Source organism: Lissotriton helveticus, chromosome 10, assembly GCF_964261635.1.
Source record: "Lissotriton helveticus chromosome 10, aLisHel1.1, whole genome shotgun sequence".
In the NCBI taxonomy this organism is placed as follows: domain Eukaryota; kingdom Metazoa; phylum Chordata; class Amphibia; order Caudata; family Salamandridae; genus Lissotriton; species Lissotriton helveticus.
In genome coordinates, this window is record NC_136071.1 from 970,878,659 (window position 1) to 970,902,524 (window position 23,866).

Sequence of the window (23,866 nt, forward strand, 5' to 3'; positions counted from 1 at the left end):
TCTCTGATACATCCCAACGGAAGGTAGGAATTTTATAACCCCCCAAAATAAAAAAAACACAGCTACATATACAGTATAGCAGAACTCACTCATGGTCAAAATTAATTTTCCCATATGAAAAACCCATTCTGTGCTAGACAAAATTGAAATGTCTACCCTCACCTAAACAGAACATTTGATGTATGACATCTAAAGCAAAAGGCCATCATAAAATTGGCTGGAGGGCTAAAGCATGAAGCACCTGCATCAAGAAAAATGCAGAGAACTGTGGACCTGGTAAACCAGAAAAAATAAGTGCTGGCTTCCAGAGCAGAATATCCTGGAAGTATGGTTAGGTGAAATCAGATTCGAGGTTTGGTTATTGCTACAGGAGCTGAAGGGGACAACTGCATTTCTTAATCCTATTTGGAACATGGAGCTTCTATGGCTGAATACTGAAAGGGACTGAAACTATGAAGGCATGTGCTACAGAAAAAAGCCATCCATACTGAAGCTAATCACAACTCTGCAGGTAATACATTGTTTCAATAAAATCATCAGGGTGGAAACAATGACCATGCACTCTTGCTGGAGCAGGAATCGCTTTAAATAAAACTCGGTTTACCATCACACACCGGGCTGATCCCAGTTGTGCTGCTGCCCAACAGGTCAACGGACCTTGGTATTTTAGTTAAGAAGATCAGGAGCAGATCATCACATAAATATTAATCACAATCTCTATTTAAATTCAGTCAATAATGAGACATTTTCAAGATTTTAAGGGTTTTATTTCTCAAAGTTTAGTAGATCATTTTTATTTAAAATCATAAGTTTAATTAATTAGTTTCAAAATAATCAATCTTTTAATGAATTGATAAAAGAAAATGTTTAATACAAATTAATATAAAATGCATTAAGTGTGTTCCATAATGGAAGAAATCCCTATTGTAAGAATGGGCTGAAAGGTGTCAGCCAGAACCCATAAAGAGTTCAAGTTCAAAAGAGAGTGAAATCCATCATAATGCTGAAAATATCCCAAAATTAGAAATCAATCAAAACAGAACTCCCCATAAAGACAACTTCATGAAACTCAGTAGAGTGTCAATGCAATCAGAAATAAAGCAAGGGGTGCAGTAGCAGTAGCAACCATAATCAATAGGGTAGGTAAAAGGCATAAGGGTAGAGCATTCAGCATCTAATGGTGTCTGACGGAGCGAAAAGCATGCATTAACCTACTCTAGGAACACGTACTATTATAAACAGTCAAAATGTAATGTAACAGTTAATGTTGCATCTTCTTCTCCTCTCGTCCAATTGTCTTTCAGGGTTCTTCCTTGGAACAGGTTCACTCCTCACGTGAACACAGTAGTGTACAGACAGTAATCTTCGAGTGTGCAATGTTGTTATTCCAGTCTGAACTACACATTAAGCTTTTTTCATTCTAAACATCCTTTGCCACGATTGGGACTCAATTTATAACCTTCTAATGAAGCAAATGATATGTTAGGTAACAATGGACTATTTGGAAAACAAAAAATCTGCAGTAAGGAAGGAACGTTATTTTCACACCTTCATCCTTTGGGAATGAAACAAGTATGTTGAAAGTTCAGTTTATGCATGGTATTCTATGGGTGATTATTTTTCTTTTTTCATACTTGTACCAAATGATAAATTATAAAATAAAATTCAAACTCTCATTGTATGAGTAAAAACATTTTGAAGAGTTATATGAAACTTTTTTTTAAAAGTCATGATCATGGAAAGATCAAGAATTAAACATTTGATGCGTGCTTCAGCACATTTTAGTCAAGCAACTTGCTAACAACGTTGTGAAGCCTGATATGCGTAAGTGTGGCTAGTTTCTACATTTTGCACATTTTTAGGTCTCGCCTGAGCCAATGCGCTTGCGCATTGCTCAGGCGAGACTTATGTAGGGGCTCCAGGAAATGCTGCCAGAGGGCTTTGGAATGCGGATTATGGCCAGTGTATGTGCGCCAGGCGTGCACTCACCATTTGCTCCCCTGCCCCCGCATCAGACTTGAAAGGAATGCGCTCCCCTGCCTCCGCCCCCGCCACAGAAATGCAGAGAGCTTGTTGCTTTATTGCTCTCACTTAAGGCCTTGTTTTCTAAGCTCTTTCCCGTGTACTTCTCCCGTGTACAATCTCTCTGTTGCTTTCTGTTGCTTTCTCTCTCAGTAGCTTTTCCCCCGCCCCAGAGTTGCTGCCATGCATGTGCTGCTTTTACCCTCCCCATCTGCTCATACGTTGCCTCATATTCCCCCCAACATTTTTTTAAAACAATTTTGGTCCGGAGAGAGGAATGTAGCCAGAGATACCAGTGAGCAAACTGCTGGCAGCTCCTCCGTCTTAAACAAATTTACTTTTGCACAACTTCTTTTTCATGCCTTCTGAATTGCTGACCCATCTCATATATATAAATGTAAAAACATTGGCACCCACATTATTCTGCCGGAGCACATGCGCAATGCTTCCCCCTAAATACCTGTCCCACTCTCCGTGTTGCTGTCTCCCTCATTTTGCGAGTTTTCTCGTGTGCCAATCTCCCACCCCTCCTACATGCTCTGTGTTGCTTTTGCTAATGTTTCTCCCCCGCCTCCAGTGTTGCTCAGCCTCTCCTTCGATTGCTGTTTTTGCCCGCCAAGACCTACCCATCCATTGCCCCACCGGCTCCTTTATTACCCTCTAAGTCCACTGTTTTTTATATTTCGCTACTTCGGACCCTCACACACCCTCACCCTCACACCCTCTCACCCTCACACACCCTCACTCACCCTCACACCCTCACCCTCACACACCCTCACTCACACCCTCACACTCCCTCACCCTCACCCTCACACACCGTCACTCACCCTCACACCCTCACCCCCACACACCCTCACCCTCACACCCTCACACACCCTCACCCTCACACACCCTCACTCACCCCCTCACCCTCACACACCCTCACACACCCTCACTCACCCTCACTCACCCTCACCCCCCCACCCTCACAACCCTCTCACCCTCACTCACCCCCTCACCCTCACAACCCTCTCACCCTCACACACCCTCACCCTCACCCCCCCTCACCCTCACTCACCCTCACAACCCTCTCACCCTCACAACCCTCTCACCCTCCATCACCCTCACACACCCTCACACACCCTCACCCCCCCACACCCTCACCCTCACACCTCCTCACCCGCACACACCCTGATACCCTCTCACCCTCACTCACCCTCACACCCTCACCCTCACACACCCTCTCCCCCTTCACCCTCACACCCTCACCCTCACACATCCTCACACACCCTCACTCACCCTCACACACCCTCACTCACCCTCACTCACCCTCCCCCCTAACCCTCACAACCCTCTCACCCTCACACACCCTCACCCCCCTCACCCTCACTCACCCTCACACACCCTCACTCACCCTCACTCACCCTCACCCCCTCACCCTCACACCCCCTCACTCCTCCTCAGACCCCCTCACCCTCACACCCCCTCACCCTCCCCACACCCTCACCCTGAGGTTCTGTGAATTCTGAACCCGTGGGTTCCATTTTGTGTATGGCAGCCTGTCGTGATTCGCGTGGGGATTCAAACAGGCTCACGGACAACGGGGTTCTTGGTAAAGCAGGCTTTATTATTTTATACAGTCGCCTCTTCTGCACCGGTACTCGGTAGAATGGGAGGGGGTTGTCGGTATCCTCCGCTGTGGCTCTCGTGGCTCCCAGCCGCCGCTCCCGGTGTCTTCTGGGAGGTGTAGGCCGCTCTTCCGCCGTTTTCCAAGATGATTCCGAAACCGACAGGGAGGAAAGAAACCAGTATTAGCCTGGCGCAGATACGTCGTTTGATAGGGGAAGGGGGTGAAGACACACACGTGCAGATAACGTACCCCTGTACAAGTGGCGGTAAGGTGAGGGGGGGTATGCGTGCAGGTTGTGCCGAGTGTTTCCTCAGAGAGGTTTGCTCCACTTACGACCCGCCCAACCCGTGAAGCGTGACCGTACCTGTTCTAGCCACACTTCTCGGGAAGTGTGGCTGGGCGATACGCCGTCCCGTTGGCCTCCTGGCTTGTCGTTGTAGTCTCGGTCTCCGCGTCCTGCGTTTTCCAAGCTCCGCTCGTCCTGGCTCGCCTCCTCCGTCCTCCGATCTTCCTCTCTCGCCTCCTCCGTCCTCGAACTCCACTCCGCTCCGTCCTCTCGCCACCACTCTCCTTCTCCGCCTCCGGGTGTATCACACACCTGAGTGGTGTTTGGGCTGGGTTTTACCAGTGGCAGGTGAGTGGGGTCAGGTTCGAGCTCCGCCCAATTAAAGTAACACGGGTCCTTTTCGTACATCCCGGGGTTATAGGCAGCGTCCTTCGTCTTCCAGGAGTCTGTGTGCTGTTCGGAAAGAGGGGAGACATTAACAGGTAAGCCTGGAGGGCCCGAGTCCGGGTCCTCCTCGTCACACAGCCATTTTGTGGTTGCCCTCACATAGGCCATGATTGTGGCTGAACTATCTTTTAAGGACATGTACACCTTAGCTCGAGTTCATGCTGACTCCTGTTTGACCTGAGTGAACTGACCCTGTTGCCTGAAGCTGACCTTGTTAAACCAGTTCCTGCCCTTTAGCTGATCAAGATTGAGGATCAAAGCACAGGACATTGTAGAGTTTGGTATGCACACACACACACACCCCTTATCCTGCTTCTTATCTGTTTTCTGTTCCTTCTTTTATGGTCTGTTTATTATATGGGTTGTGGTCCTTTTATTATGGGTTTGTCCGGCTTGTCTAAAGAAGAATGTTGGGTTTGTTCAATTATTGATTATGGGCCGGACAACTGTAAAATGGGTTTGTCGTTTGGCAGACCTTGCATGTCCATGTTAGGCATTTTTTGCATGCTTGCAAAAGCTAGGACTGCCCCTTACTTGTATGCTGAAGTTTGTAACCCTAAGCATATAAAAGGCCTCTGTTTTCTGTATTCCTCAGACTACCTCATTCAGTTGCTACGGCTTCTGTGTGACATGGCCTCACTTATTAAATTTAATAAAGATGTCTTCTGTGCCAAGTTCTTTTTTCTATTAGTAAGTATTCCCTGAGAATGAAGACTACATTTCTTCAAATGGCGCGGCCAACGTGGGCTTCATCAGTGAAGTGACTTTCTGTGGGAGTGATCTTGTCAGAAGACTGAAATCTACTGAGGAGGACAGGACGGGACTCTACTACTCTGTGCACAGGAATTCTGGAGATTCTTCGTCTTTGCAGCCCAGTATATTTCTGTTCTTCCTCAAAATGATGTCACCCCTGACTGAGAACCTTTTTGGTGTGAGTATTCTAAAAAAGACCGTTAGGTCATGTAGAACTTGACAGTTAGAATTTGGATAACCTTTTGATTAGTAAAAATAAGAAGTACAAGTGGGTCGCTCCCACGACTTGTTTGGTTTCTTGGTTTTGATTTGGTTATTGCAATTACCAAAGCCGAGGGGTTGGTTTCTTGGTTTTGATTTGGTTATTGCAATTACCAAAGCCGAGGGGCTCGTATATTTGCGAGTATATCGTTTTTGATAACCCCTTGAAGTTTGAAGCTAGATTATTGAGCTATAGGATGCCTGGTCTTAGCAAATTTAGGACTGTAACTTTGGAACTTTGGAATTTGTGTTGGCCAACTTTGGATTTGTATAGGTTTGTATATGCGAATTGCAATTTGTGTAGAACAGGTAATGAGGAAAATTTTCTCTATTTGGTTTAGTTAAACGGTGCACGTACGAAAAGTACATTAAGCACTACATTGATTATTGTAGATTTTGCAATATTTTTGGCATGCCTGTTTAAAAGCTCACATAAGAAGAATGTGTGGCTTTATTTGGAAGGTACCATAGCGTGATGTGAAATTAATTAGCCGGCTCTCCTAGAAGGAATACTTAAATAGGTTTAAGTATACAAACAAATGATTCTTCTTTGGTGATTTTGTATCCCCAGGGAATTAAAATATGACATAATACATATAAGGATCTTTTGTTCTGCGCAATGTTATGAAGGAAGATATGCAGAGCGATTTTTTGGTGTTCTGCTAGCCAAAGCTAGTGAATTGAGTGTATTTTCGCTTCTTGGACATACATCAGTCTGTTGGGCTGTTTTTGCAGTCTTTTGAAACACAATTGAGAAGCGTTTCTTGTAAATATGACTTACAACTAGTATTTACAAATGGTTTGGTTTAAGTACAGTCTGTTGGCTGTCCTTTGTTTTTGTTCTGAGTATTGGTTTGTGGGTTAAATGTGTGTTTAAATGTCTATGTGGTTTTCCCATTAGTGCAATTTCTGTAAGTGAATAGCATTGGCGCTATTTATGAAATGCATGGCTAAAGCGCGCCGTATTGTGTGTCCTGAGTGTTTCACCCCTTTCTGTTTATGTCTGAAATAAGGGATGCAGCTTGCTTTTATATGTGGTATTATCAAAAATGATTGGGTTTATTACAAATAATTATTAAATTAGGAAAAATAATTATTAAAAATAAGTGCTACAAAATTCGTTTTTTACTATTCATGAAGCTTAATGCTCATACTGTGACCTCCTAGCATTATAATTTAATTTGAGTTGTGTTGCACTGCATAATGAGGACATTAGCATATGACATCTCACTTAGCGCAGGCGTAAAAAACTCATTTTTCTAAGGATTTACATGAGATATGTCTAATGTCTAATATCTGTAATGTGTAAAGAACATTCTGAGAATGATTAATATGTAACATACTTATAGGATATTTATTTTTAAGTGCCCCAAATATCAAAGTCGAATTTGGGTATTTTTGCCATTTAAAATAGCTTTAAAGTGCCTTAGGCTTCAGTAAATGCATACATTTAGGTATAAAACACAAATTTGCAGGTTGTTCCCATTTGGGGTTGCGTTTAATGGCTCAGTGAGCCAATGTGCCTGGTGCAGAGGTTTGAGTTTAATATCTGGGTTGAAGGTTTTTTAACTTTGGCTGGACCTAACTGAGACCTTCATCTATTTAAGGTTGATGAAATGAGTACCATTGCAAACAAGCATTTGTTCTAAAAACTGGTATGTGTGTTATTATGTTCTGCGAATTATTCACAGTAAATGTTTTAATAATATAAGTATAGAAATAAATTATAGCCCCTAACAGGAGTAATATATATAACATGTGTTTTAAATAGAGTGAATTATTGCAGGTTAGGAGGAATCCGGAAGGCCTTTTGTCTTTGACAAACTTCTTAGTGAGCAGAAGCTGGGGGCTAGGACAGCTGCAGAGGCTGGCTCGAGTCGCGCTGAGGTGTTATCTTTAGTTCCCCTGTAAACAATGGTAGCAGGCTGTCATGTCGACATCTCTGACCTCGTAAATTAGGGCCTTGTCTCTGCGAAGTACAGAATGATCTTGCTAAAAGGGCTTCTAAAAGGAGGGTTTCTGGTTTCTCCATAAAAAAAATATAAAAAATTAAAGAAATTAATTCCAAAGGAAAAGTATGAAAAAAGGGTTTCTTTGAAAGTCCCAACACATGCTAAATGCTCTGCGGAAATGATATATTTGTATCTCTGCCTCTAAAAAAATAATGTCTGCTAGTTGCTTTTATTTAACCGAAAATGAAACATTGCATTAAGTCTTAGACAGACAATAAGACGAAGCTTTTTATTGAGATTTTGAAGGCTACATGCCTAAGTGAGAACGATTTTCCAATTAAGAATTAATTTTTACAGTGGAAATTGTGGCCCAAAGATAACATGGAGTGTCAGTGAAAGAATTTTACTTTTGGAAAGTTAAAATGGCTTCATTTTGCAAGCTGACTGACAAGATGGTAACAGTTAAGTAATGGAAATTTATTTTTGTGTCTGTTAATTTGTATCATGTTTGGTCTTCTGATTACTAGTTATACAGAATATTTGTTTGTTATGAGAAATGCTTTCTCTTTTGTGTGTGGTGTATTTTTTTTTTGCTTCTGCTCACAGATCATCCATGGATTGTTCTGGGTGATTTTAAGGCTGACAAGACACGTGAGTTTGGTTGGTTGAAATGAGATGTGTTTTTGCGTAACTCCTTTGGAAAGAAATGTCCATGCGTTTTTCATGTTTGTGTATTTGGTTCTATCATGAATTGTTCTTGCTGTTCTGTGTGTCTGAAAGTTGTATTTGACTGCAGATATCCACTAATTGGTGATTTACTGTCAAAAAGGAGGGTAAGGATTTTAAACCTGACACGGTGTTATGCGTCACCGCTCATTTATATATGCTATTGTTTTGTCTATGCTTTTTGTGCTTGATATACAGCAAGTATATCTGATGGCTTGACATGTCCGTTTTGTGCGTTTTTTTTGCATGTTTTTTGTTTTATGTTGCTGCTTATGATACTATTACAAGTTTACCTGTGTTGTGAAGGGATATACATGACGATGTGTATCCTGTACAACAGCTGGGTGAATTTGCGCTAAATTTCACAGATATGATATTTTTTCATCCTGTGAGCAAGACAGACAACACTTCACCAGTGCATGTCAAATTTGGCTATAATGGTATTTGAACAAAAATAAAAGAGATATACAGGAAACAAGGTTTCACCTACAGTCACGTTACTGCCTCCTTTCCTGTAAGGAACAGGCAGACCTAAATTTATGTATCCTGAATTGGAGGTAAGGATAAATTATAGATCTGTGACTTTTGTGCATGGTGACCTAATTTTTATATTACTTTAGTCAGTTTTATTCTGCTTCCTGAATAGTGTATGGCCTTGTATCATAAAGGAAACAAGGTTTAATTTTTTTCCCTGAAAAAGGAACTGGAACATTAGCTGAGATTACCGTATATGGTGTAGCGGCCAGTGGTAGAGCTAACGTTCGTGAACTATTTTGATTTTTATGTATCACCCCCACTCTTGGTGTTGTGTCACATGCCTGACTATCACCCAAGTAATTTCTTGTTCTTCCAATAGATTTTTCTTTCGTCACTTCTCCCCTGATTGATGTTGCATCGTGCCTAGTAATTGGGGATTTTAGCTGTGTCCTAGTCCCATTTTCCCTTTTCCATATTCCTTTCACCAGTTAGCCTTCTTTTATTATTATTATTGTATTAGGTTCACACTTCCAGATTACAGTAATGTACCAGAAACCCCTATATTATGTATAATTCCCTTTTGTATGACCAGACTGGTTTTAAGAATCTTCTTTAGGCCTACTTCATGTCCCTGATAATCTGTATTATGCGATTTTTCTTTTGAGATGTTCTAGATAAGGAATTTAGGAACACCTAGACTTAATCATTGAGAGAAAAAATGTGTTTACCCTATTAGACGATGTCACTATGTGTGAGGACATCCATTTAGATAAAATTCTCATATAGTTATCTACCCTTAGATGGTAGAGGATATGCTCTCACATGGAAACCCAATTGAAGAAATTAGAGGCACTGTTTTGATTATTGCCTTTGTCTTTGTACTCTATGAGAATGACAGTGTGTTCAAGACCAGAATTGTCTCATGGCGTATGGCCACTCCCTCGCAGATTGCAGGCCACCTGCTTGCAATCCTCTTGTTAAAAACAAACTGTTTTTGTACTAAATTGAAAGAAAATAACAAATGTGTCCCATTTCCTACGTCACTAGGTTCTGTGGGATTAAGTCATAATAACCTGCGGACCTTTTATGAAAAGCTAATTCCCATCAGTGACAGTCTCAGCACCCAGAAAAGCAGCAAGGCTGGACAGTGATCGCCAGAGCGCCATCCATGATATCCCCAAAGAATCGTACTTGCTCCATCAGACGGCATTGGACATCACAGAACAAGTTTCAGTGCAAAAGAACAAAAGAGAAGTATATCTGTTGCTTTGAAGTTTCAGTTTTCTCACCTGTCATGTGCTGGTAACCTCTGACAGTAGGCAGTCCATTGAGCCCCTTGGCCTGAGTTTTGGCCACACACCCCATTTTCTTTGCTCCAACGGAAAGACAGTGCACCAGAGGATCCAGGATTGGAAAAAGGCACTACATTGTGGTACCTATGATTAAATGGAAGAGCAGCCCGAGCATCCTCTGACACTGAAAAGCGAGTGTTGGAGTCTGAAAGTGTTGCTGAGTATGAAAGCCTGTTGCTCTTTCCTGATTAATAGTACTTGGGTCTGCATGAGATGATCTGTGCCCATGATCAATGGAGAGCACACTATCTGTAGTGCCTGCCGCAGAGGAGAGATATTGGTGCACTGCCTTGAGACATTGAGACTTTCAAATAAGCTGCGGAGTGTTTGCCAGGAGGGTACTCCAACGGATACTGAGAAGGACCATTTTCATGAAAGGCCTGAACGAAGAGGCCCATGCGGAAGAAAACGACAGAAAAGGATTTGATGAACAATAGAAGCCTGCCGGAGAGGCTTTGACGGACTCTGGGTTTTTCCCGTGCGATTGCATAAAATGGGTGTTAGGAGACTAATTTTTGCTGTTTTGCTGGCATTGTTTTAAAGTAGTATTCTGTTTAGTAAAAGCAGAATGAAGTCCATTCTCTGTGGAAGAGTATCCCTTTTCATCTGAGAGCATTAATAAGGATCACCACTGTTTCACCTGAACATATAATAAGTTACTGAAATGCATAGGAGCCATAAAAAATGTTACTATATAATTTTAGGATTTGCTTTCTGCTTAGAGTTGTGAAAAATGATAATTTTGTTTGTAATAGTGGTCATTACTTTCTCCTGTTGTCCATATGTTCTTAATGACATGCTTTCTAGTATTTTCAAGCATGACGTTGTCTTTTGTGGGTTGGATTGTTTTTGCTCCCCAATTGACATCTGTACCCACCTCCCAACCTATGTCTCTTCCTACTACTACTTCCTCGCATTCTTTCCATACTTTACCTGAACATGAACTGGTTAGGAGGTCAGAGTTTACTAATAATTCCTTTGTACAGCTTCTGCATCAACACCAGTTAGTAATGAACACCACTAATTGTTGGGTATGTGGTCTTTTGCCACATACTACGGATAGAGGTATTCCCTATTTAGTTCTGTCATTTAGTTACAATGGGTCTGTATGGGCATTTCAGGCGATGTTTATTTATGCCAACGAAGTCTATCCCTTGCGTTCCATGAAAGATAACTCGAGTAATAATGCCTTAGTGAAGGGAATAACGGATAATATTGATATCGATTCAGATACAGACTGAGTGATTGCCTATGTAAGGGCAAAAGGAGGGTCTGAGGTTCTGTGAATTCTGAACCCGTGGGTTCCATTTTGTGTATGGCAGCCATTTTGTGGTTGCCCTCACATAGGCCATGATTGTGGCTGAACTAGTCTTTTAAGGACATGTGCACCTTAGCTCGAGTTCATGCTGACTCCTGTTTGACCTGAGTGAACTGACCCTGTTGCCTGAAGCTGACCTTGTTAAACCAGTTCCTGCCCTTTAGCTGATCAAGATTGAGGATCAAAGCACAGGACATTGTAGAGTTTGGTATGCACACACACACCCCTTATCCTGCTTCTTATCTGTTTTCTGTTCCTTCTTTTATGGTCTGTTTATGATATGGGTTGTGGTCCTTTTATTATGGGTTTGTCCGGCTTGTCTAAAGAAGAATGTTGGGTTTGTTCAATGATTGATTATGGGCCGGACAACTGTAAAATGGGTTTGTCGTTTGGCAGACCTTGCATGTCCATGTTAGGCATTTTTTGCATGCTTGCAAAAGCTAGGACTGCCCCTTACTTGTATGCTGAAGTTTGTAACCCTAAGCATATAAAAGGCGTCTGTTTTCTGTATTCCTCAGACTATCTCATTCAGTTGCTACGGCTTCTGTGTGACGTGGCCTCACTTATTACATTTAATAAAGATGTCTTTTCATATTTTCAGCTTCTGTGCCAAGTTCTTTTTTCTATTAGTAAGTATTCCGTGAGAATGAAGACTACATTTCTTCAACCCACTCTCACACCCACACCCCCTCACCCTTACTCCCCCTCACCCTCACACCCCCTCACCCTCACAAACCCCCTCACCCTCACACACCCTCTCACCCTCACTCACCCTCTCACACAACATCACCCACCCTCTCACAATCTCACCCACCCTCTCACACCTTCACCCACCCTCTCAAACCCTCTCACCCACACCCTCACACACCCTCTTACCCACCCTCACCCTCACACCCCCTCACCCTCACCCCCACCCCTCACACACCCTCACATCCCCTCACCCTCACACCCTCACACCCCCACACCCCCTCACCCACCCCCTCACCCTCACACCCCCTCACTCTCACACACCCCACCCTCACACACCCTCACCCTCTCACCCTCACACACCCTCTCACCCTCACACACCCCTCACCCCCCTCACCCTCATACCCCCTCACCCTCACAAGCCCTCACCCTCACACACCCTCACCCTCACACACCCTCACCCTCACACCCCCTCAAACCCCCTCACCCTTACATCCCCTCACCCTTACACCCGTCACCCTCACCGTCACACCCCCTCACCCATATACTCACCCCCTCACCCTCACACCCCCACACCCTCACTCACCCTCACACACCCTCACACACCCTCACTCACCCTCACACACCCTCACTCACCCTCACACACCCTCACTCACCCTCACACCCCCTCACCCTCACACCCCCTCACCCTCACACACCCTCACACCCCCCCTCACCCTCACACACCCTCACACCCTCTCACACACCCTCACACACCCTCACTCACTCACACACCCTCACCCTCACCCCCCCTCACCCACACCCTCACACCCCCCTCACCCCCCCTCACCCTCACACCTCAAAGGCGAGGGACTTTAACAAGGGAGTGGTACTTTAATTGCTGGTATAGCCCTGCTACGAAGGGCTATAAGGCTATTAGAATATTCTGTCACTAGAGGGCAGAATGTTCTAACAAATAAAACAACGGCTTCTCGAAGCTTGAGGGGATGTAAATCCCCTCGAGCTCCGAGAGGCCTTTGTAAAACATTGGAATGTTGCTCTGCGGGCCTTTACCGGCCCGTAGAAGCAGGGAGCCCTCCATTGTCTTCAATGGCGCTCCCAACATTTCAATGTTCTAACTAGAGTTAGGGAACGAGTTACTCCATCACAGATGTGATGGATATCCTGTCTGCTGTATTACAAATGCATTATATCCAACAGCAATTGTAATAGGGTGGACAGGATATCTGTCACATTTTGGATGGAATAAACATTTTTGTATCCACTTCTTTGGGACACAATATGTTGTTAAATATTCACAGTGCAAATTAATTGCGCATGTAGGGTGGATCTAAAATAGAACATTTAATTACTTTTATCTCTATATGCCAATAAATTAGTTAGTAGGCAAATTAGTTTTCACACCATAGTTTCAACTGTTTGAAAGAAATATGTCAAATTCCATAATTGAATAATTACCACACTAATGGACTGTGAGACATTGCATTATTATTTGGGATGGGTGACTAACCACCGTAAGTAATAATCACAATATATTATCAAAGTCAGCCCCCAAAGTCACTAAATTAATCTGACATCCAACCCCTGGTAGCTATGGCACAGGCAGGCGTAACTTAGAGCATTGTGCAAAGTATTAATGCAGTAACAAAATGTCAAAATGCAAAACAATAATAAAACCAAAATAACACCAAAATGACAAAAATCTTCTGGGGGAGCCAGAGTCAATTTTTTTAAACGTTTTAATTAAAAATAGCACAGAAAACCCACAGTGCCAATGATAGTCACTCATAGCAGTACCAGGACCTAGGCATAATTTGAGGCTGACTGGGATGGAGTACGGGTGGGATACACTAACCAGGTTCATCCTGGTCAAAGATTTTACATTCTGATTTAGTTCTTTAAGCCCCACTCCTCCACAGGAGCACACTTCTAAAGATCCCCAGGACCTCAAGTGAGGCACTTAAAGACTCACACGGTTTCAAGTATAGGCCAACAGAAGGGTTCAGTCCAGGTCCAGTTGCCACTGGGCAGCTGGGTACTTCCCAAAAAAGGCTTCTTGCAGCTGGTTGTATTCCTGGAGGACAGCCTTATGACCCTTGGATTCCACTTTGTCCTGGGTAGAAGAGGAAGCAAATCCAGCCCTACAGAGCTCCGCTCAGGTCACATACAGCAGTTCCAGTCCTCTTTTGATCTTCTGCATGACCAGAAAGTGTTCTGAAATTGACACCTATGGGTGACAAGTTTGTGCCTGGCACTAGCTGGAAATGACTCCTGGGCATGTCCTAACCAATAGGGTTACAATTCCTGAGATCAACACTACTCACTCTGAAAATTTTCAAGTTAGTGAAAATCTTTAGGCTCTGAGGGATGAGGTGGTATGCCTAGTGTCATTCCACATTTAATTACTAAAATCAAATTTAAGGCAGCCACTGTCGCCAAAACAAGCACAGAGATAAAAGTCTGGTAAGTCTTCAGCAACCAGACAGTGGTTCCGCAAGAAATGTTTTGGCATCCTGTTCCCTCCCCTTTCAAGTGTGCCGAAATTTTTTTTCTTAATTTTTTTTTGTCAAAGATGTTTTTATTAATAGTTTGTAGAAGGAAAAAACAAAGGAAATATGCGACAATCCCACACAACTTCCCACGCAGGGGGCTCTTATGAAATCAGGTAAGGGAGATGGCAGGGGGTCAAAGAAAGCATAGAAATCAGGATGGAGGGAGGCCAAAGCGCCAGTAAGCAATGAACTGCAGTCCGGGCTATGGAAGCGGAGTCAGTACATTATTGGAGCCAATAATAGGTATGGGTGTTACCGCAGCTCCAGGGTGTAATGGGACAGGCCTACCCCCTCATCGGATTGTCCATCTCACCGCCTTCACCTTGGAGCGAGTGTCACAGAAGGAAAGGAAAAAAAAAGAAAAGAGAGAAAGCTAGACATCAAGAAAATCCCCAACCCGCCCCGGAACCCCACCCCCCTCCCCAGTGGTGGTAGCCTAACCATATGACACATTCATCTGAGTGGATTCATTCATACTTGGAATAAGTGGAGGGCTCGATCGTGGGCGGGCAGACTGCAGATGGCAAGCCGTTGGAAAGAAAGCGGACCAGGGGGACACAGCGGAATGCAAATTTTTTTAAATCGCCACGGAAGATATCAGCCATGCGCACCATACTGAGCAACCTCCACAGTCTTGCATGCCATAAGGAAATCGCTGGGGCTTCTTTCTTCTTCCAAGCCGCTGCTAGGGATAGTTTGGCCGCCCCTATGCACAGCCAGAGTATCTTTTTGTCAGCTTTAGATTGGTGTTCTAGATCCGGGTCTCGAAGGCCCAACAGCACATGGGCCAACGAGTCCGGGTTCGGGTAGCCCAGTATTCCTTTAATATGGGATAGAATCTCTTCCCAGTAGGGACGGATGACAGGGCAGTCCCACCAGATGTGGCGGAAGTCTCCTAATAGGCCGCAGCCCCTCCAGCATCTATCCGTAGTGTTCGGGAATATCTTTCGTAACTTTGCCGGGTATAAATACCAGTCCATCATTTTTTTAAAATGGGCCTCTCTAAGCTCTACTGAATGGTTGTGTTTCGCTATGTCGTGCCACAGATGGGTCCATTCCTCGTCTGAGATGTTGCGACCCAGGTGCTCCTCCCATAGGCCCATGTAACGTGGTCTGGGAGAAATAGTGGTAGAGAGAAGGAGTCCGTAGAGAATGGAAATGACCCCCGCATGGTAGAGGACTTAGAAAGGAAGGCTTCAAAGGGGGTAGGTGGTCTGGTGGCTGAATCTCTAACTGATGGCGACAGAGCCCAGTGGAGCAACTGGGTGTGGTGGAATTGCTCCGATCGTTGAACCGTGTAATCACGCATACAGTTGTCAAAAGTGAGTGGGGCGGATCCATGAAACAAGTGCGTAAGAGCTTGGCAGCCCCCGGCTCTCCAGGTGTCAAAGGGACCCTCTCGAGCAGCAGGAGGAAAGGCCGGATTAAAGTGTATAGGCGTGAAGGGGGATGGGAATGTAGTCCAACGCTCATCCCCAGAGACTGAGTCCCAGACTTTCAGGGTGGTGCTTGTGGGCGTACTAATGTAGGCGTTTCTGGGTCTATCTCTCTTGGGCTTCCACACCAGGTCCCAGATCGTCCTCCCCGCTACACTCCTGTCCATATGAAGCCAATGTTTCTCGGACTCAGGCTGGGAGTACTCCACCAGGACGCGCAGTTGCGCCGCCTTGTAATATAGGTGCATATCGGGGAGACCAACCCCTCCCTCCTTCCTCGGGCGCCGGAGGGTGGCAAATGAGAATCGTGCACGGCCACCCTGCCAGATGAAACGAAGCATCAGTGACTTAATGCGGCGGAAAAAGTCTCCTTCAAGAGCAATAGGTAACGCTTGGAAAAGATGTGGAAGCTTAGGCAGCAGGGACATCTTGAGCGCGTGAATGCGCCCCAGCCAGGAAATAAACATAGGCTTCCATCGGGCCAGATCGCTCTGAATCCTCGTCAGAAGAGGGGGAAAGTTGACAGAATAGAGCTTGCCTACAGTGGGGGTCAAATGGACCCCCAGATACACTATGGAGGAGAGGGACCAAGGCAGAGGCGAAAGCGGCCGGAGGCGGTCTACCTCAGCCATTGGGCGCGTGAGGTTAAGGATATAGGATTTACCATAGTTGACTCTAAAACCTGCCACCCTTTCAAAGCGCGACAGGGCGTCCTGGACGTGGGGGAGAGAGTGAGCAGGTTCTGAAAAAGAAAGCAGGACATCGTCAGCAAAGAGGGATATCTTATGTTGCTCCCCAGTGAAGGGCAGACCTCGAATATCCGGATTCTCCCTCACGGCCAGCGCTAACGGCTCTATGCGCAAGGCGAAAAGTAGGGGAGAAAGAGGGCATCCCTGCCTAGTGCCTCGTGAGTGTGGAAAGAACGCCGACAAGCGACCATTAACCGCGACCCTAGACCGAGGGCTGCTGTTTTTCGCTTTCAACATGGACAGGAATCTAGACGAGAAGCCAAATGCCTCCAAGGTCTGGAACAGGAAGTTCCAATCCACGCGGTCGAAGGCCTTCTCTGTATCAAGACCCACCAGGACCGCCGGGATCTTGAACTTGTTGGCCTTCTCAATGAGGTGGATCACTCTTCTGGTGTTATCGTGAGTTTGGCGCCCTTTAATGAAGCCCGATTGATCGGGGTGGATGAGGGCCGGCATTAGGTCCTGAAGTCTGTTCGCGAGAATGGAGGAATACAACTTGGCGTCTATGTTAAGCAGGGCTATAGGTCTATACGATACGCATCGGGAGGGGTCTTTCCCAGGTTTAGGGATGACCGATATCACTGCTTCCGCCATGGAGCTCGAAGCCACGCCCATCTCCCCCATGCTATTAAACAATCGTACCAAGAAGTCACTCACCTCCGAAGTGAAGGTTTGATAAAAGAGGGCGGTGAAGCCGTCTGGTCCCGGTGCTTTGTGGGGCTTCAGCGCTTTAATGGCTGCCAGTACTTCCTCCCTGGTGAAGGGGGCCTTGAGCTGTTCGTTCCACTCCGCGGATAACTGGGGGAGCAGGTGCGTCCTCAGGTAAGCACGTTGATCCTCGGGGTCAAGAGTGTCCGCCGAGTACAACGCGGCGTAGAAGTCACCGAAAAGGCCCGCCTTGGCGTCGTCCTGGTGCGTCAAGGCGCCTGTCGGGTCCCGAATACCCCCTATATATTCCTTCTCCCTCTTGTCCCTGAGTTGTTAATTTATTTTTTTAACTTGTTTTTATTAGCAACATTGCATCACATCATATTTTTTACATGTAGCATACGCATTTGTTTGGAGCACTATCCCACTGACCAATGTGTTATATGTGAACCCAGCAGACACTTCAAGCAGTTTTGGCAATCAAGCAGGATTTAACACTGCATTATCAAAAAGAATGCCCACAGCCCCAAACCTTCATAGTCTGTTGGGATTTAGAGGAGACATGCTTTCATGCCTATTCACAGCTATTCAAATCTAATTACTGGCTGAGATAAGCTAGAGAGAACATTTAAATTAGCCTCCTAGAACTTCAGTCAGGGAAAAGGTAACTTTCTACAAGTTATTTTCCCTTAATATCTATATGTAATATGATATTATAACGTATATAATATTTCTTAATCCAACTTCACCATTGAAGTGGATTTTTAACTACTATTAAAATATTTGTTTAATAATATTTTCAGCTGGCCACATTCCTAAAATACAGAATTAGTGTTTTAATCCAAACTTGGGTTTTCTACTTAGAACAGCTAAGTTTGCCACAGTAAAAATAGCTTCAGGGTGCTCATCATTGAAAGGAAATGTTTATACATGCCCTACTACACACCCGAACTTATGGGCTACAAGGCCTACATAGATGTGACTTGTTAATATTTAAAAGGGAGGTTTTTACTTGTCAAAAAGGTCGCAAAATGGGTTGTCATGTCGCAGTACATGTTTTTCACTGTTACAGTCAAGCTACAGTGGTAGGCCTGAAGCCATGTTTGCATTGCCACTGTAGTGGATGGCACAGTAGGTCCTAGTCCACTTATGGAATTTAAGCTCCAGGCGCATTTTTTACCATATACAAGGAACCTATAGGTAAGTTAAATATATCAATTAGGAGAATGCCACTTCCACTATGTTTAAAGGGGAGCACATGCACTTAAGTGCACAGTGTTCTACAACCAGGAGAATATAGGGTCCAGCAAAAGGTCAACAACCGAGGGTGACTGTTATAATCTACTGCTGCATTTCCCTTCTCTATGGTTCCCTTATCTACTGCTCAGCCAGTGTGAGTGAGGATATGCCTGAAGATATTTAGAATGCTGGAAGTATGATGTGCTCATGTAATGTAGAGTACTTGAAGAGCTGTGGAGTGTCAGTTGGTGGCAGGCTGAGCAGGACAGAGGTTGCTCCTGGTGGGGCATTATATGGATTTACCATCTTCCTGTAATTAACTGATGTAACTATCTTAACAATAAATCTACATTATTATCTACATTATATCTGGCTACAAAGGACTATCATAATTACAATACTGGCGACGAGGTCAAAGAAACTACCTACATGTTGGTGAAGGATTACCCTACATTACTCTGGATACCCTGAATTTCCATAAAACAAAGGACTTGAGAAACTACAGGAATTTTAAAGGAAAAGAATAAGGAAACGTGAAACAAGCGCTCTGGTAAGCCCCACCAGTGTTCTTAGTTAACAGAACAGCCTGCAGCCAGAGCGTTTAAAAATGTTGATATTCCTAGGAATTAAGGATTTGGACTTATCAGCCTTGGATTTAGACTAATCAGCCTTACATTTGAATTGATCAACCTTGCAATTGGATTTACCAGCCCTGCACTTTACAATTTATGGCTTTCACATGCTAACTTTCCCGCTGCCCGATGAATTTGACCTGGGACCTGAGGAGACACGAGTAAAACGGACTAGCTGCGAGTAGGAAATTTGACTTGCTGCATGTGTGTGGATTTGACTTGAAACCGGAAGCGACGTTCACAGTGAAGCGGACCGTGGAGATCTGACCTGGCAAGCGGCAGCTGGTGAGTTTTCCCTTCGAGTTACAAAAGAATGAAACGGACTGACTGCAGCTGTGAAAACAAGGTCGGGGAGCTGAACGACTTCTCATAACGTAATTTGGGACAATTGGAATACATTAACGAATTGTACAAAGAAGATAACTCACCGTATGCTGCGCCTGTGACGGTTGTGGCGGTTGGTCAGCAGAGCTCTTCTAAGTTTCCCTGCTAGCGTCCTACTGATGACGTTGTTGAGACACATCGGCGTATTGGTGAAAGTGATTCTTGTGACGTCGGATGACTGAAGTGTATTCGAAGTGTCATCACGCTAATGGTGGAAACGTGACCTATCTCCTTAGGAAAACGACGTAAACGACGCTGTGGCGGCCATCTTAACACTTTGGGATAGATTTCTTTGTTTTGATTTTAAACACGACGTTAGAGATTAGTTTGCGATGGACTTTGACTTTGACTAGTTTGATGTTCCAAGTTCTTTTATGATGTCCAGACACTTCATCATTCGCTCTTTTCAACAGATGCAGCGTTTTTCTTTTCTAATCCAAGATGGGTTTGCTGTATCTTTGTTGGTACTGACCCCTCGCATGAGGTCATTTCGAACTGGATTGTCATTACTGCGACTGTGGTACTGATTCTGTGGATACTCTTGATCTAGTAGGTACTTTATGGACTTTGTGGTGAAGCTACACGGACATGGACTTTCGAGTGAGGTATCGCTCATCTATGGATTGAACTTTCGGGTGAGGTATCGCTCATCTACCTAGACTACGGTGACCACGTTTATTGTTTTAATTTGTTATGTTACTGTTGAATTGTTCCAATTTACAACAGGGTGTTTACAATATTGTAGTGGGGCATATTGCAAGTGATGCAACATTTTCTGTTTGCTTTTTATTTATATGGAAGCGAGGAGGAGAGCGTGTCTTATTGTCTTTGCTTGCATACTTGATATGGTGTGATTAGGTGTGCACTTAGTTTAGCGCAGTTTTCCGTTATGGGTTGCCCTGAGTTTGGGGTGTAGTGCTTATCACTAGTTTTTACTGGATTCACATTTAGTGTGTTCCTTTGATTTTTCATCCACTTATTGTGGATATGGCTTCACATTTTACTGTGATACTTGAATGACTCTTGGTTTACTAATCTACTTCACTTTTAGTTGGGTGGAAGAATGTTTATGTAATTAGGACTGCGTAAGGGATACCACTCCCACTTGGAGATTCTCTACGTGTACACTCACTGTTTGGTTGGTGAGTGAAAGGTTTTTCCTACACTTTCTTTAAGTATTGCTCACTGTAAGGTTGGTGAGTGAATGGTTTTTCATACACTTTCTTTAAGTGTTACTCACTGTTAGGTTGGTGAGTGAAAGGTTTTTCCTACACTTTCTTTAAGTGTTACTCACTGTTAAGTTGGTGAGTGAATGATTTTTCCTGCACTTTCTTTAAGTGTTACTCACTGTTTGGTTGGTGAGTGAATGGTTTTTCATGCACTTTCTTTAAGTGTTGCTCACTGTTTGGTTAGTGATTGAATAGTTTTTCTTGCACTTTCTTTAAGTGTTGTTCTAGTTAGATTGTGTTACAGATGACACATTCTTGTGAGATTTCACTGCTTCTTACCTGTTAAATGTTTGAATTGAAGCAATCTTGGATTTTACCTGGTTATGAATCTTTTTGAGGTTTTCTTGTTTTACCTACGTTGTATTGGATTGATTTCTTTAATATGTCTGAATTTAATGCTTTCCGGGAACTCTTTTATTGTGATTCAAGGTGTGTGATTTCATTGGCATTTGAATTAGCTCACATTTTCATCTTTGTTATATGTACTTGATTCATTTGTTCAGTGTATTTTCATGCATCTTTATTTATCCTTCATTGTGTTTGGTTTCCTTAGGGAGGGGGATGTGTTATAATCTACTGCTGCATTTCCCTTCTCTATGGTTCCCTTATCTACTGCTCAGCCAGTGTGAGTGAGGATATGCCTGAAGATATCTAGAATGCTGGAAGTATGATGTGCTCATGGAATGTTGAGTACTTGAAGAGCTGCGGAGTGTCAGTTGGTGGCAGGCTGAGCAGGACAGAGGTTGCTCCTGGTGGGGCATTATATGGATTTACCATCTTCCTGTAATTAACTGATGTAACTATCTTAACAATAAATCTACATTATTATCTACATTATATCTGGCTACAAAGGACTATCATAATTACAATAGTGACCAAGCTGAAAAGGGGATTTCCAACAGGAGCCTATTCACATAGACAAATATACATGTCATGTGTATACTTACTTCTACACTCAGGTGTACGTCCACACTTTTTTTTCCTATTCACCATTACTGAGTGAAGATTTACACTTAAGTGTAGACTTATATGACTCTCTCCCCTCTCATTGACATGATTTGAGGTTCTTGATCGAAAGAGCCCAAAGACAATCAAACCCACTCCCCAAAACATGGCTAGGCCGTTGAGTGAACATGTATAGCAGAACTAAACCTTTGCGGGGAAGCAGAATGGAAGTGAGAGAGAAAAGACAGAGCTGGAGTGGTGTGATCTTGTCAACCACATGTCTCTGTCACACCAGGGGTTTTACAATAGCATATTCAAAGGTGAATGCTAAATGTACACTAAAGATATAAAAAACAAATAAGGTTGTACTTTTGTTGCAAAAACATTTACATTATCTTAGAAAAGAGGGTATTTCTGATACTTACTGGCTTTGTAATGGTGGGCCACAGGGAATCTAGGCCACAATCAAAGGAATCCTGTAAAAGCAAGGGTGGAATCCTGGGATAATAGCAAACCTGGAATTTAGGGAGGAAGGGGAGAACAAGCACAGAAAAAGAACTTAAAAGAGAAACAAAACAACAAAGGTGAGGGATGCATTAACATGGACAAACTATAGCAATAGCAAAGAAGCTAATGCAACACTGAAAGTTGCCAAGCACCTTCCTAAGGAAAGTGGACTGCTTATAGAGCCCTGCTGACCTTTATGACCTAGAAAGTCTTCCCCTTGACCATCACCAGTAATAATCCTGAGGCCTCAGCCCCTATAGACTGGTCCTCTATACCCTTCCTTGCTTTCTAATGCAGACAGCATGGCGACTACTCCGAGAGGCGAATCTTTAAGTCCAAATGACCCCCTAACACTCAGTACAAGGGGTAGAGACATCTAAGGTAGAATTTACAAGTATAAAGTTACTACTTGTAACACGTAGGGGGAGATTTACGCCACCAAGGCAGAGATAATCCTATAGGAAAGTATAAGGATTTTTTTTTATGTATTCATGTAAAATAGGTAAACTCTTTAATGTAAAATACACACTTTTCTAGGGTTAAATGTCCAAACCACATGTGAAGGCATAGAACTAGGAAGAGCGCTTTTAACAAGTTTTAGCCAGAGGCTGAAGGGTTATAAAGCTAGTAGAACATTCCACCAACTGGGATTATTATGTCCAAAAATAAAGAGAGAGAAACAGTAAGACACGCTTTTCAATACTATACCAGTTATTATTTCCCCTACACCAGTTCATTGTCTTTAATGGAGCTCACAATCATCTATTGTTCTAATAATACTTAAGGAAGTCATGCATTATGTATACACGTGCAATTAATTAATTTACCTTGACCAGCCGGGTCAGCGGCCAACAGTTAACACATTCTTTCTTCTGAAAGATTAATAGTTAAAATGGACAAATTTAAATGGTTATTTGATGGGAATTTGAAGGTTACATACCAGTTTCTCAGCTGCTGTTTGTCTATCAGCTGTTGGCAGCTTTTTTCACATTCAACATCAGTGGTGGCCAGGGGCAAACAAAAGAGGTGGGCGACGGGCGAATATATAACTCAATGATAGGCACTAATAAAAACTAGCAGTGCCCTTAGGCCCAAAGCCAACGCTTTCAGTTGTGGTTCGTTTTAAAAAGTGTTTATAACGGGCCATGATTCAAAGCTCTGAAGTTGAGACTGGAGGCACTGCTAATTTCTCACAATGCCTGTCAGTGAGTTACAAAAACTTAAAAACATGAAAAGACTGGCTTACATTTTGCCTCATGCTCAGTGCTCCTCTTCATCACAGCAGCACAGGTTCCCAGTTCTCCACCCAGCAACTCCCCTCTACCAATCAAGATATTTCTCTCATGCAGCTTAGGCAGCATGAGAGAAGCACCAGTATTTGCTGGAGCGCGCTGGTGAGATGCTCCTTAAAGCACAGGGGGTTTGCTTGTTCTCCACCCAGCTGTCTAAGACAGTTTAGGTTGTTGTGTTTAAGGTGCGCATGTCCGGCTGGCTCTCTAAAGACAGCCGACCAAAGTGACATGCGCACTTTAAACTGAAGTGCACACTATTCCTCCCTGTTGCTGCCCCGCTCCTCAGACTTGGCTGCTGCCAGTACAAAAAATAAAATGAATATAAATCTGTTTTATTACCATTTTATTTTTCATGTTTCCTGC

General features: G+C 43.7%; 1 long non-coding RNA gene across 1 annotated transcript in view; it reads right to left on the reverse strand.

The window, feature by feature from the left end:
* Positions 1-4,233: 4,233 nt before the first annotated feature.
* LOC144784689 (uncharacterized) overlaps positions 4,234-23,866 on the reverse strand; it is a 40,014-nt gene continuing 20,381 nt past the window's right edge. The window contains exons 2-3 of the long non-coding RNA XR_013601694.1: positions 22,130-22,219; positions 4,234-4,370 (exon numbers count right to left, since the gene is read on the reverse strand). This is a non-coding gene — a long non-coding RNA (uncharacterized LOC144784689). The remainder of the gene's footprint in view (positions 4,371-22,129; positions 22,220-23,866) is intronic.